Below are 12,748 nucleotides of genomic sequence, written 5' to 3'. Positions count from 1 at the left end.
AACACGAACCTTAATTCCAGTGAGGATAGTAGGTATGAAATCTGACTTGCCACATCTTACAGAAAATTTTCTGCATGGAGACCTTTTGCCAAAACAAATTGTATGAAGTTGCTAGCGTTTGCAGGTAGTTGGCAGTTTGCTGTCCAAAGCAAATATAAGAAACTCAGTGTGCAGTGGCAGTTATGAAAACTGTTGTGTCTAAACAAACTAATCAGAACACAGTTCCTGAGACACAGTGCTTTATAAATGATTTGTTTAAGGAGTGAGCTTATGGAAAGAAGCATTGCATAACTCAGTCATAAAAATGAAGGAATCTGTGCTTAAGTATGATAACATAGTTGTTCTAAATACATCTTGAAAAAATTATATATTTGTATATATAAATACACATCTATACAGTAATGCCTTATGAAACATTGTCTCTTCTTGTTGGGATGATATCATGGACAAAATCATGTCCCTGCTTCAGTCAAAGTAACATTTCACATTAACAAGGACAAGATTTTTTGAAATTTTTGATGGGTTTTAGTGCTTTTGGGTAGTACTAGTATTTTAATTAAAAAGAATGATGTATTGTACTGGCAGAAGTCCCAGTAAGACCTAAATGACTTATAGACCATTTAGTAGTATAACAAGTGAAGATCTCCCCAATATCCCATTTATTTTCAGCAAAAAGCTTACAATGGATTCTCAATATTTTACTTTTCCCAAAAGTCCATCCTTAATTTTTCATAGAGAAACAACAAGGTATAGCAATTGGGTATAAATCAGTATTTCCCATTATATTCACAACTTCAAATGCAGGCGTTCAGTCTTAGGGTGTCATCCAGACTCCATTTACAATTTTAAACTTTTTTCAGCTTGTGGATCTCACAGATTTTCCAAAAGCAGTATGAATCCTCCTGTCAGCAATTCTGCTGGCAATAGTCTTGGGTTTTTTATTTGCGTTTCCGAGATCAAAAGTTGAGAACCACCTATCTCTTCATTAGTCTGTGAAGAGATAGACACAACTAGAGGATAATTCATCCAACCTGTTTTAGACACCTTTCTTAGGCTGGAATGAATCACTCTCCAGAGACACCCATCCTTTTCCATTCACTGTAACAATAGGTGAGGCTACTAACAAACAGAAGTGGAGAAGAATCCCACCAGTAGCATTAAAACCGTAAAAAGAAGCGAGATGATTTTTAAGTACCTGGTGGTTTAAGGTGCTAAATTTTGATTTCATTTATACATGAAATAATCTCATCTGACATTGTTCATTGTTTATCCCAGTTTAAATTACAGTAAAATTTGATCATAACCACATAAGCAGGCATGCTTATAGTAAGAGACTCAGAAAAAGATCACTTTTAAATATTTGGGGGGGAATGTAATAAAACAATGGTTAATAAGCTTAAAATTTTACTCTTTCTGGAAAATTCAAGAGTTTATAAAAGTAAATGTGTATGTAAAGCAACAATGCAACCCTGCAACCTCTGTGGCTCACAAGCAAGCCATTGAGTCAATGTGATCATTCGTATAACTAAGCACTTTGCATAAATATAACTTAAAAGATTGAGCCCTATATTCTTGCAATTATTCTTTTAGATTGATGTTCTAAAAGTGTGGTCTCTTAATAAACATGAAAAAATGGGAAATCTCCCCCATACTTTCAAGATTTGTTGGCAAACAGAGCCTCCACTCAATGAGAATTTTTTTAAAATTTCTATTTATAGAACACCAAATACGCAAATTTTCCAAATTCCATACGAATGAGAAATTCTGATAAAAATATTGTTGCAGAGGCATCAGAACATGCTGTTTCCAAAAAAAGAATGTGTCTTACAGGCTTTGCCCTAATTGACCTCAAGGGCATGGAGCATACAGTTCACAGGCTGCAATATTTGGGCTTCCTCAGAGTCACAAACTGAAGGGAATATTTATATTTCAAAATAAAAGATGAGAAGAAAATAGTTTGAACATTAGACCACTCATCAACCACCTGATTTAATTCTTAGATCGCGCCCCGGCCCCCTGCCATCGCTCTGCGCAGCTTCACTGGCTCTTGCAGACAAAGCCCAGGTACCATCTGGGGACAGGTCAACAGTGACTGCTCCTGAAATGCAGAGTGGGCAAATCTTTGTCAAGTCCAGATCCCTACATCATATGTAGTCCTCCAGCACCATCCCAACAGGTGTTGCTACTTGAAAGATGATACATGATCTCATTTCAAACACCTTTTTTTTTTTTTTTGATTAAAATACTGTTGTAGAGAGCCATAACAAAGATTTAACATTATTTTAGATACTTTGAACTGAGACACACCCACACACCAGTGCTATGTAGTGTAGGCACACCAGTCTGTTTGAGAGGGAGCTACCAGTGTGGCTGTCAGGCAACCTGCACTATTTGGCAAAGGAACCCTCCTGGCCTTTCTTATTCAGAAATACAGATGCATCTCCCAGTGCCCATCCTGGGGTTTGAATGCTCTGTGGTAGAGAAAGGCCAGGAGTCCTGAGGGTCCCCATCCCACCTTGAAGGCTGTCAGGCTATCCAGAAAAAAATTTCAAATAAAATTTAGAAGTGGGTTAACCAACTGAGAAACCAGGAATCCAGGGACAGCAGTTTTAGGCTTATTTCTGTAAATCCCAGCTGTTACATGTCTACACAGGTAAGTAGCAGCTTGCGGGATGAACCACCATTTTCCATTTTGGGAAAAAAAGATAAAGTCATTCCGCTTATAATAGGGAAAACTATAGGACACTTCTTGCCTTGCAGAAAACAGGCTTCAGAAATAGCTGCCCAAATGGTCACATTCAAACATTCAGGCAACTGTTGCTTTGGAAATCAAAGCTGTTTCTTTCATTCACTTTGCCTTAAAATCAGTAGATACATCCACTCCATTGATATTTGTTATAGTTTATATCTCTTAGCAGAGAATTTCTCTTGGTAAAAGATTTGGTGTTGTACTAACATAACTCAAAGATTACTGGTCGGTACCTCTGCAGTTTACTTGTGTAGGTCAGGGACAAATCAGCACTCATATTGGTACATCATATCTTCTCTATTCACTCATATATTTATACTGAAATCTACCACCAACTTAATCAGTAGATATCATATGTAGACGTTATCTTTAAAATTGTCATGTATATGACGTAAACCTCTAGTCCACATACAGAAGGTACTTTCCAGAGCACTTTCTACTCATCTCTTCATTGATGTAGATAACCTTTAAAAGGCCTGCCTAATATTAAAACAACAAAAATATTTTTCTAGTGAACTTCTAACACTGTATCTCAGTAAGCAGATGACTCCAACCACACAAAACCCAAGGATATCCAAGGCTTATATAATGCGACAGAAATAATGGAGTTGAATCTAGTAGAGAATTTAGGTATGCAATGTTAGTGTTTTATGTAAGTGTCTTGTAGCCAGATCAAAATGAATTTTCAAGCTTTAAATATTTAAGACCAGAAAAAAACTGTAGGGAGAAATCAGTCTGAACAGTTCTTGTTTCTGTGAAACAGAAAAGAAGCCAGATATCCATATTACTCTAAAGTGGCACTTCAAGATTGTTTGGTGGAAAAAAACAGTCTGATTTCTTAATGCCAGAAGAAAGCTATTTCAATTGCTTTTCTGTGGAAAAATGGTGGCACTCAGTAACCAGTTAGGTTGATCGCAGCTGGTTATCTCCTATGGATATATCAGGAGATACTGTATTGATCCACTGTCAACTTTTCTAATTTGAAGAAAATTGTTTCACTTCAGTGGAGCACTACACATTTCTTGAACTCCACACTTTTTGGTGTGGGGGGCTTTTATTTATTTGTGTTTAACACCAGCAACCTCCATTAATCAGCTGCAGAATACAAGCAGAATTCCAGCTGGCCTTGGCAAGACACACTGTTGGGAAGTAACCCCAGACAGCTTCACTGTGGCAATTAAGCACTTATTTATTAGTAGTGTGAAAATATAAAGGCTTACGGAGGAAAACAGACATATATCACATCCAAACTTTTGAAGGAAGGAATTTTGTGTTAATTTCACACATTGCCTTTGCCCCAAATCAATTTAATCCAACCCTGCAAGAAGGTGGCTTGAACTGCAAATAGTCGTTTGTGAAGTCTAGTTTCAGTTTTCCTAATGAAAAATTTCACCAAGTAACTCTCAGGAACAAATCAGGCCCACACTTCTGATCTATATACAGTCTTCCAGTTCACAATTTCCATGAACATTTTATGAAGGGAATTAATCCAATATCATAGACACACTGGACCAGCTACTGTTGCAAATTGCTCATGCTGTGATTCAGAATTCAGCTACAACTTAGAGAAATTTGCAATTTTTGGTGGCATTTGTGTGTACAGCTCAAATACTTACGATTAGCCCTCTAAGCCTAAGTAGGAAAGCATCATTTACAGACAGAGGAATGAGGGATAGGGTATGACCAAGGTCCTGGAGTGAATCAGTGTCACTGAGTGCAATTTTGTTGCCAACTATCCTTCAATAAGGTGTCTGACCTTATTCATATGAAGAGCCTGATGGTAACCAAATGGGCTGCATTTGTAGTCACTTTTATGCTTTGACTCAGGAGATGATTAATCTTGTAGACTTTAAAGAGAAGTTAAATGCAACCTCTGCCAAATGTTCAACCACTGGAGACATTCATGAATTCAGGTATTTTCTGGCAGGAATCTTATATCTATTCGAAGGGAAGGGAAGGGAAGGGAAGGGAAGGGAAGGGAAGGGAAGGGAAGGGAAGGGAAGGGAAGGGAAGGGAAGGGAAGGGGAAGGGAAGGGAAGGGAAGGGAAGGGAAGGGAAGGGAAGGGAAGGGAAGGGAAGGGAAGGGAAGGGAAGGGAAGGGAAGGGAAGGGAAGGGAAGGGAAGGGAAGGGAAGGGAAGGGAAGGGAAGGGAAGGGAAGGGAAGGGAAGGGAAGGGAAGGGAAGGGAAGGGAAGGGAAGGGAAGGGAAGGGAAGGGAAGGGAAGGGAAGGGAAGGGAAGGGAAGGGAATCCTACCAAGGCTGAAGTATTTTCCATTGCATCCATTAGTGATAGATAGAGAATAGTGGAAGGGCAACAACTAAGACCTGGTTAAGACCTTTTTATTCTGAAAATCATCTTGCAGTGGTCTGAAATACTTTAAAGTAAGCTATGGTTACACTACTTGGCAAATAGAGCCAACAGCCCATTAGCCAGATGAAAATTGCTGCAATGTGGCAGATGTTTGACTTCATTTCTGCCTGGAGGCCAGTGTAAACCAGTAACATGAGTTCTTTGCTGGCTGGATAATATTCCTACACTAGATATTATCTCTTGTTCAGGTAATTCAGTGACTGTCCATTCTTTCTTAGCCACTGGAATGAGGAAAGAATCAGCCTGGGCAAAGGATAATTAATCATATTAAAACATACCAAAACACAACAACTGGAACTCATTACACTAAAACAAGATTGAGCTTCTGGTCTCAGTTTAATTCCTTGAAGATAAGTGTCCAGAAGTAAGCACTTTTATCCCTGTGGCAATTTATTAAAAGTCATAAAAGAGAATCAACAATTGAGAATCAGCAAAAAGTCCAAACAACTAATTTGAACCATGCAGAAGTATTCTAGGTCAGCACTAATGAATCTGACAAGGTAGGGTGGAGAAAATTGTGCTAAAGTGTATTTGTTCTGTAGTAAATAAACAAGCCATTCAGTAACAATTATTTGGGAATATTTCCCAAGTCAAATAAACGTTACTTGAAATAGTGAAATAAAACTAATAGCATACAAATGTTTTGTTTTATACATGTGGATTTCCTGAGCAAAACCCTATATTTGTATCTTGCACCTCAGTATTTTAGTGATCAAGTACATTTGGTAGTTACATTAATAGGTAGAATTCTTATTATTCACTGTAGTCACCCGCTTCACTCTGTAAAATCAGTAATTATTGTTTATGATATTGTTTTCAAACTCTTCCTTTAGTATCTGGCTAGTACAAGAAAATCTTATGTGTATCACAAACATATTCCAGTAACTCAGTTCAAACAACATGTTGGAAACTTTTTTTTTACTGAATCCTGCTGCAACCAACCAACAGAAAAAAAACTCCTCTCTCTCCCCCAGCGGCCATATAGACTAAATACTTTATAAGCCTTATTCTAGGTAATATTGCTCTCAAGTTACCAGAAGAATTAACTACCCATTTGCAGTCAAAAGTAGCTTGTGTTCACTGGTACAGAACCACAGTCATTTTCAGACTACCAGGCACATGTGCAACTACATAAGCTATACAATTATAAGGCTGTTCATTGGAAAGTAGTTTTTGAAGAGTAACAAAACTCATAGTTTATTCGACCTGCATATAAAACCATTGAAGTATAATACATTTATCATATTAAAAATGCATCATTAAAATTTAAAAGCAGGTGCAGTTACTCAATAAGCTAATGGTATAGTCTGAAGACTCCACTCAAGATTGTATTGTTGAATTCCCATTGGGATAAAACAGAAAGAGAAAAACAGAGGGAGGGAATTGGAGTGACCTTGCACCAAGGTGCTAGTGCCTGATCCTATGTTTCTGGTAGGCTGTGGTTGAGCTCCACTCTGAGGATCTTTAAAGCACTGCATTTTCAGTGCTGTGAGTGGATGCATGCTACAAGTGAGCATGAAAAAAAGCAACAGCCACTACAGAGAGATACATGTGGGTGACTCTGCATATGTGCTAGAGCACAGCTCTTCATGACGGTAAGCCTAAGCAGTCTGATGAAGGAAATAAATTAATACATATTAACGGGAAAATATTAAGAAATAGAGCAGGTGAAAATCTCCCCCATCATTTAGAAGGATTCATGTATATACATAAAATGAACTTGTATGATTCCTAAAGAAGGTGAATTAGTGAGGGGATTTCCAATTTACATAGTATAGAAATCAATGATCTTCTCAAAGCAGCACCTATGTTTTCGAGCAATTCAGTCTTTTTTAACAGCTCCAAAAGAATTTTATTTCATATAACTAAACAGCTTCAAAATTTATTCTGATTTCTTAAAATGACCATTTGTTTGGTTTCACAGATATAAGACTGTCATCACAAGAACCATGCCAAAACTCCCTTTGACTATGTCTATTTTAGCCAGGAGTTTGGCACAGTGGGAGTGGATAAGCAGATCAGAGCTGTTTTTTCTGGGAGCTTTACATCTCCCCTATTTGAAGTTCAGGATTTTCTCCTTTGGGCTGGACTTAATCTGGAATGTGTCTTGGTCACATCACACCATGGTGCAAATGGACCCAAGCACAGTAAGAGGGCAAATTTGGGGGATCCACCTCCAAACTGCACCAGGAGGACAATGCTAATATAACCAAGGCTCTTGACCTCCATGGGAACCACTGTTGGGTGAGTTTCCATTGCAGGCAAAACTTAAGTTGATCCATTTAGATGATTGTGAAACCTTTGGTAGCTTGAACCATGGGAACTTGAGGGGGTTTCTCTGTTCATGTCATATTTTTGAAGGTAAGAAAAGTAGATCTGGGCTGGAGGGAGAGAAATGACACAAGACTGATAGTGGTAGGATAGCTGCCAGGCAGCTGGATTCTTGTCAGAAAAAAGATGGAGCTGAAAAACTGCATGGAGTTGAAAGCTGCATTTCAGTTCAGCCTGCACTCAAAGTATGGGTATTTAAATGCCCATGGGTTTTCAAGGTCTGCTTTATTTAAGAGAACTGCAAGGATGTAGGCCACTTAGTACCAGGTAACATTAATGGTTTTATTCACAGATAGAGTTTATAAATAATGAAGCGGCCAGATCTAAAAAAAAACCCAGAAAAATGTGTTTCTCTTTTGTTCTTTTTTTTTAGTTGGCATCTGATAAAAATCATGAAAACTAAATGCCATTTTTGACAAAAAGGAAGTGAAGAGGAAAGAGGAAAAAATAAAGAGTTTTAAAATATTGCTTCAATCCTTCTGCTGAAGATTATTGGGCACTCGGTCAGTGATCAATGAGGTTTTAGCTGACCCTCTAATATTGGTTCAAAAAGATTTGCGATGTCTGTAAGGCGTTATGAAATGTGAAAGGTTTATGAAACACCAAGCTCCCACAGCTTCCAGACATACTTGCATACTGGGGCATTGAAGTTGAAGTCAGAAGCCTCAATGGGAAACCTAAAAGGAGCTTTTGACAAAAAATTACACTGGACTGTCCACTGGGTGATGGAAAAACTTGCATCCCTCACCTTCCTCTTCTGAAACCACTGTCGTCTGTGAGAGATGAAGAGTTTTTTGGGTCCTTTTTCTTCAAACACGCCTAAAGAGGAATGTGCAGGAGTAGTAAATTAAGAGCAGAAATACATTATTCATGTATATGTATGTATGTATTACGGAAATTGTCTCCTTCACTGAGCAAAGCTTTGTCTTGGAATGGATATGGATATACACTTTCTGAATGCAGGCCACATATCATCAGGTTCTATCGCTTACAGCACCATCCCACTTTGTAAAGACACAAAACTGAGGCAGGCTTCACAGACTGAAATCCTACTGCTGAAAAGCAGCGTGTTGACTGCCGTTTAACCGAAACATAACCTGCAGGCCTGCAAAGAAAAATATTTTAGAGGTTTAAATTCCTTAAACATAGTTGGCACATGTGCCCCAAACATGAAAACATCTGAGGTATACACACCTGAAGTACATACAGCCTTACAGCATATTGACACATGTGCATATTCATAGCGACACGTTCCCTTAGTTTCCCTAGCTCTTTCTTCATATGAAAGTATTATTCAAGCTTCAAACTAAATGATGCAATACATGTTTGAATTTCCCAGTAAACTTATACTTTTAAAAGAATACAGCTAACATCTCTAGAAGCAGTCCCAATCCAATTATAAGTTCAGAAAAATCACTAGAATATTCAATATGATATACGTTTCTTGAATTTCACTGGTGAAGTACACTGCAAATTAACCCAGAACTCATTGTTGTTTTGGAGGCTGAAACTGTCATTCGTTTTCTGCTGTTCAAACAAGGAATCTTATTTTGGTATGCTCTTAAGTTTTCTATCATCATAAAATGAAATGGTTAATTTTTCAGCATTTGTTGTTCATTATTCACTAAGGAAAATTATCTGTTTTATAATTTATCATTGATGTTCTATTTATGTACCATGAGTGGTTGTCATGGTTTGTTTTTCATCTTTCAAAAATTAAAGATGAACTAGTTCTTTTTTTTTGTTATCCACAAATGATAGAAATGAAAACTTGTTCTTCAGGTTCTAAATCCAAATGTTTGCCCTCACAATATATTTCACTCTCAAGAGAAGTCACCTTCATTGTGAACTTTGCCTAGTTCCTGGTTTATTTGGTAATGCATAGATAGCACATTTGGGGGAACACTACATAACTTACTGTTTGATCCAGAAAATTTGCATTATATTCTTAATATGTTTTCCATAAAGTTACATATTCAACAGTTTTAAAATATTTTCATCATGATTTTCCAAAGTAGAAACAAAGATTTATAGACAGATACCTGTATTCACAATGCAGTTTTTGTAATTGCTACTCCTTTTGACTTCTGAGTCTTGCCCTTACAATAGTTGGTTGGGAAAAAGAAAAATCTACCAGGTATTCAATTCATAAACACAGGTAAATTTTGCAGTGCATACAGAAAAAATTGATGAATACTTTCACTACAAACTGGTGTCCTTATGTTTAAACACTCTCCCACTATAGTACTTTATGTATAGAAAGCTCAAGTTTGAGAATAGTCTCTCCTGCAGATGACGTTACAGTGCCTATTCAGAGGCCTAAACATCCATGGCCAGAGAAAACATAGATGTCATAAATTATAGATCATCCACACAAAGCTGGCAGATGTGGCGCAGAAAGTGCAGAAGACCACATCCTTTCTGAGCAGTAGCCAAAGGAAGGGATACCCCGAGGAATCTAGAAGGCACCATTTGCAGCTGTCATTAAGAAATCAAATCTTTCCTCTTGTATTTGTCACTGATGATACAGAGTATTCTGTCTACCAATTCCATTTCTACTTTCTAAGACTGTACTGAAGAGCAGTTTTGGAAAGATATGCAAAGATTTTAGGTGCTAAAAAAAAATAAACCTGAGTTCAGTGAAGAACAAAAAATGTCAAGATCAGCTCTGAATGTCTTCCGGTGACCTACTTTAAATGGCTGCAAATTCTAAATTGCATAACATTTGCCTTATATGTGGATGTTACAAGCACTGAATCCCAAGGGTAAGGTCAGTGGTGCCTACCATGATCGTGTTTGCCACAGCCCACCTGTCTGATCACCTGTGGTATAGCAGGGGACTGTCAGATGGGAGGGCCTGGGCTGATCCATGTTGGACTCCTGTATGAAAAGTTACATTGAAATAAGAAGCCAGTCCGTTATATGGCTTTTTGGTGTCTCAAATTGCTTTGTTCATTGATGAGGTTTGAGACTGGGCAGCGCTTGACAAGCAACTGCAGCAACAAGTTGTTATTTTGGGAACAGCATTTAGAGAATGATTTAAAAGTGTTTGATATTGTATTTGAGTATGGTTGATAATTGGCGATAACACTACCAGCATGCCTCTTTTCTTTAAACACTCAAGATGTATAGGAGCTAGGCATGTTAGTGACTTGTTTCAGGAAATACAGACAAAAGTGGACGTCTCAAGCAGAAAGTGAGTCGACCCCACTGGGAAAAACAATCTGTTAAGAACCTAAAACTCTTGGCAGGCAGCCCAGACCCATATCTTTTCTTAGACACAATTCTTCACAATGAGCAACTGAAGGGAATGTTAATGGAAATGAAAAAATCTGGATTGTGATACTAAAGCTTTTTATTTGAAACCCCAACTAATTGCTTACAGACATCTTAGTAACAAGTTGGGGCATTTACCTGTGCTTCAGTAAATAGTAAAACAACCACAAAAATAGCATATCCATTAGTCTCTGGGGTAGTAAAATATTATTATCTTCAATTTCAGTGTATATTTACAGTATTGCTTGCAAAACAATTGTGTAGCACACATACAAGACTCATTTTAGAATGCACAGAATTCCTTCTTGAAAATCACAGTATTAACTCCCCCATGCTTAAGGAACTAGTTTAACTGGGTGTGCAGCAAAGATTTCACAATGTGGGTATTATAAAAACTAAATTTAAAAGCCCAAGGACATCAAATTCCATACCACAAGTGTCAAATAAGTTTTAGAATGTCACAACAAAAATTCCAGAGTGAGTTCAGCACAAATTCTGTGCAATACACCAATATCATAACGATCTTTCCCATAAAAATAATTGGCAACAAATGTGTCCTAGCAGGTCTCACAATCCCCATGCAATGCAACACATTATTTGGATTGCAAGCATTGTCTAGTAACTGTGGCACACCCTGTGTATTTATCTGAGATTTCTACATTTACTCACACAATAGATTTTTCTCTTCATATTTATTCAGTATTATTTACTTCAAGGGTGGCTTTTCCCTGCCTTCCAAACAGTTTTGGTGGGCTACATATTAGTACACAGTAATGTTCTGAAATATAACAACTCCTCCAAAGTGATGCAGTTATGGACTATAATGAAATACAGTTACAGAGTGTTTTCAGCCCCCAAAGGGCTGAACATGGATTCTCCTGTCCTGTTTTACAGTTAAATAATGATTGGACTCCTTGCTAATGAGGTTTTGGAACTCTTAGTTTGTTTACAATATAGTTTGCGTTCTATAGATTTGTAGTTTTGGTGGTTATTACAGGTTTTTTGTATTGAAAAATACATTTTCACTGTTCGTTTGGTTTTTTTTTTTTAATGTTTGCAAGTTTATCAGTTGTGGCAAATTCTTCTGCAGTTCAGTTTTGATAAATGGTGTCTACAGTAGCTTTTAAACAACAAAGAAGAAAACATCTTCATTCATTTTTATGTTGATTTAAACCTGTGTAATATATGGCCATTTTTAATAAAACTATTGCTAACATCTAATTCTAACAACTGAGAGGAACTGATGTACTTCCTAACTCTTCTGTTTCTAAAACTTTGGAGATGAGAAGGGAGGGAGAAAGGAGTATACTTGAAATTTAAGTTGCTCCTTTGCAAATATTTGCTACTCAGGTAGTCTATTTTGTTTCACTTGAAGCTTTATCATGTTTTTGTACTTATCCTTACAGTGGCAAGTAAAGACAAATCATTGCCACTGTTATATAAATGGGGAATTTAGGCAAAGAGAGGGATAGAGGGATTTGTTCAAGGTCACCTAAGCAGTCTAAAAAAAATGGTGGAAAATGCATTTTTCTAGTCCCACATTAACAAGTTATTAAATCACATTTCCTCTCAGTGTGGTATTATACTCCAATTTGAATTTGGGGGGTCTGTAGACTATTTTTGCTATTTGTATTAAGAAGGCATGCAGAAGGATGGAAAGGAATGAAAGAAAGATGTTAACAATGAAAAAAAGCTCGTCTGTTACTGCTAAGGTGAAAAAATGTGCCACAAACTTGTTTCATTTCATATGACAGAAAAGGCAGGACCTTTTCTGCACACCTCCCTGGTAATACCTTGTGGCGCAAAGTGTCCCTGTACAACAGAAAAACAGTAATGCCTGTTCTCTCAAGGATGCCACCAATGTGTATCAGTTTACTACCACGTAAGAGGCACAAATTCCCTTTCAGTCTGAAGCTTTGTTATCAGCGTTAGTCTAAGCATGTCAGAGATCCATGTTCAAAACAAGGAAGTAAATTACGGCAAAGAGATAATATTATTGCTACTTAATAATGAGGCCTTAT

This window comes from Harpia harpyja, chromosome 4, assembly GCF_026419915.1.
Source record: "Harpia harpyja isolate bHarHar1 chromosome 4, bHarHar1 primary haplotype, whole genome shotgun sequence".
Lineage (NCBI taxonomy): Eukaryota > Metazoa > Chordata > Aves > Accipitriformes > Accipitridae > Harpia > Harpia harpyja.
Note: the sequence above shows the minus strand (reverse complement) of the source record.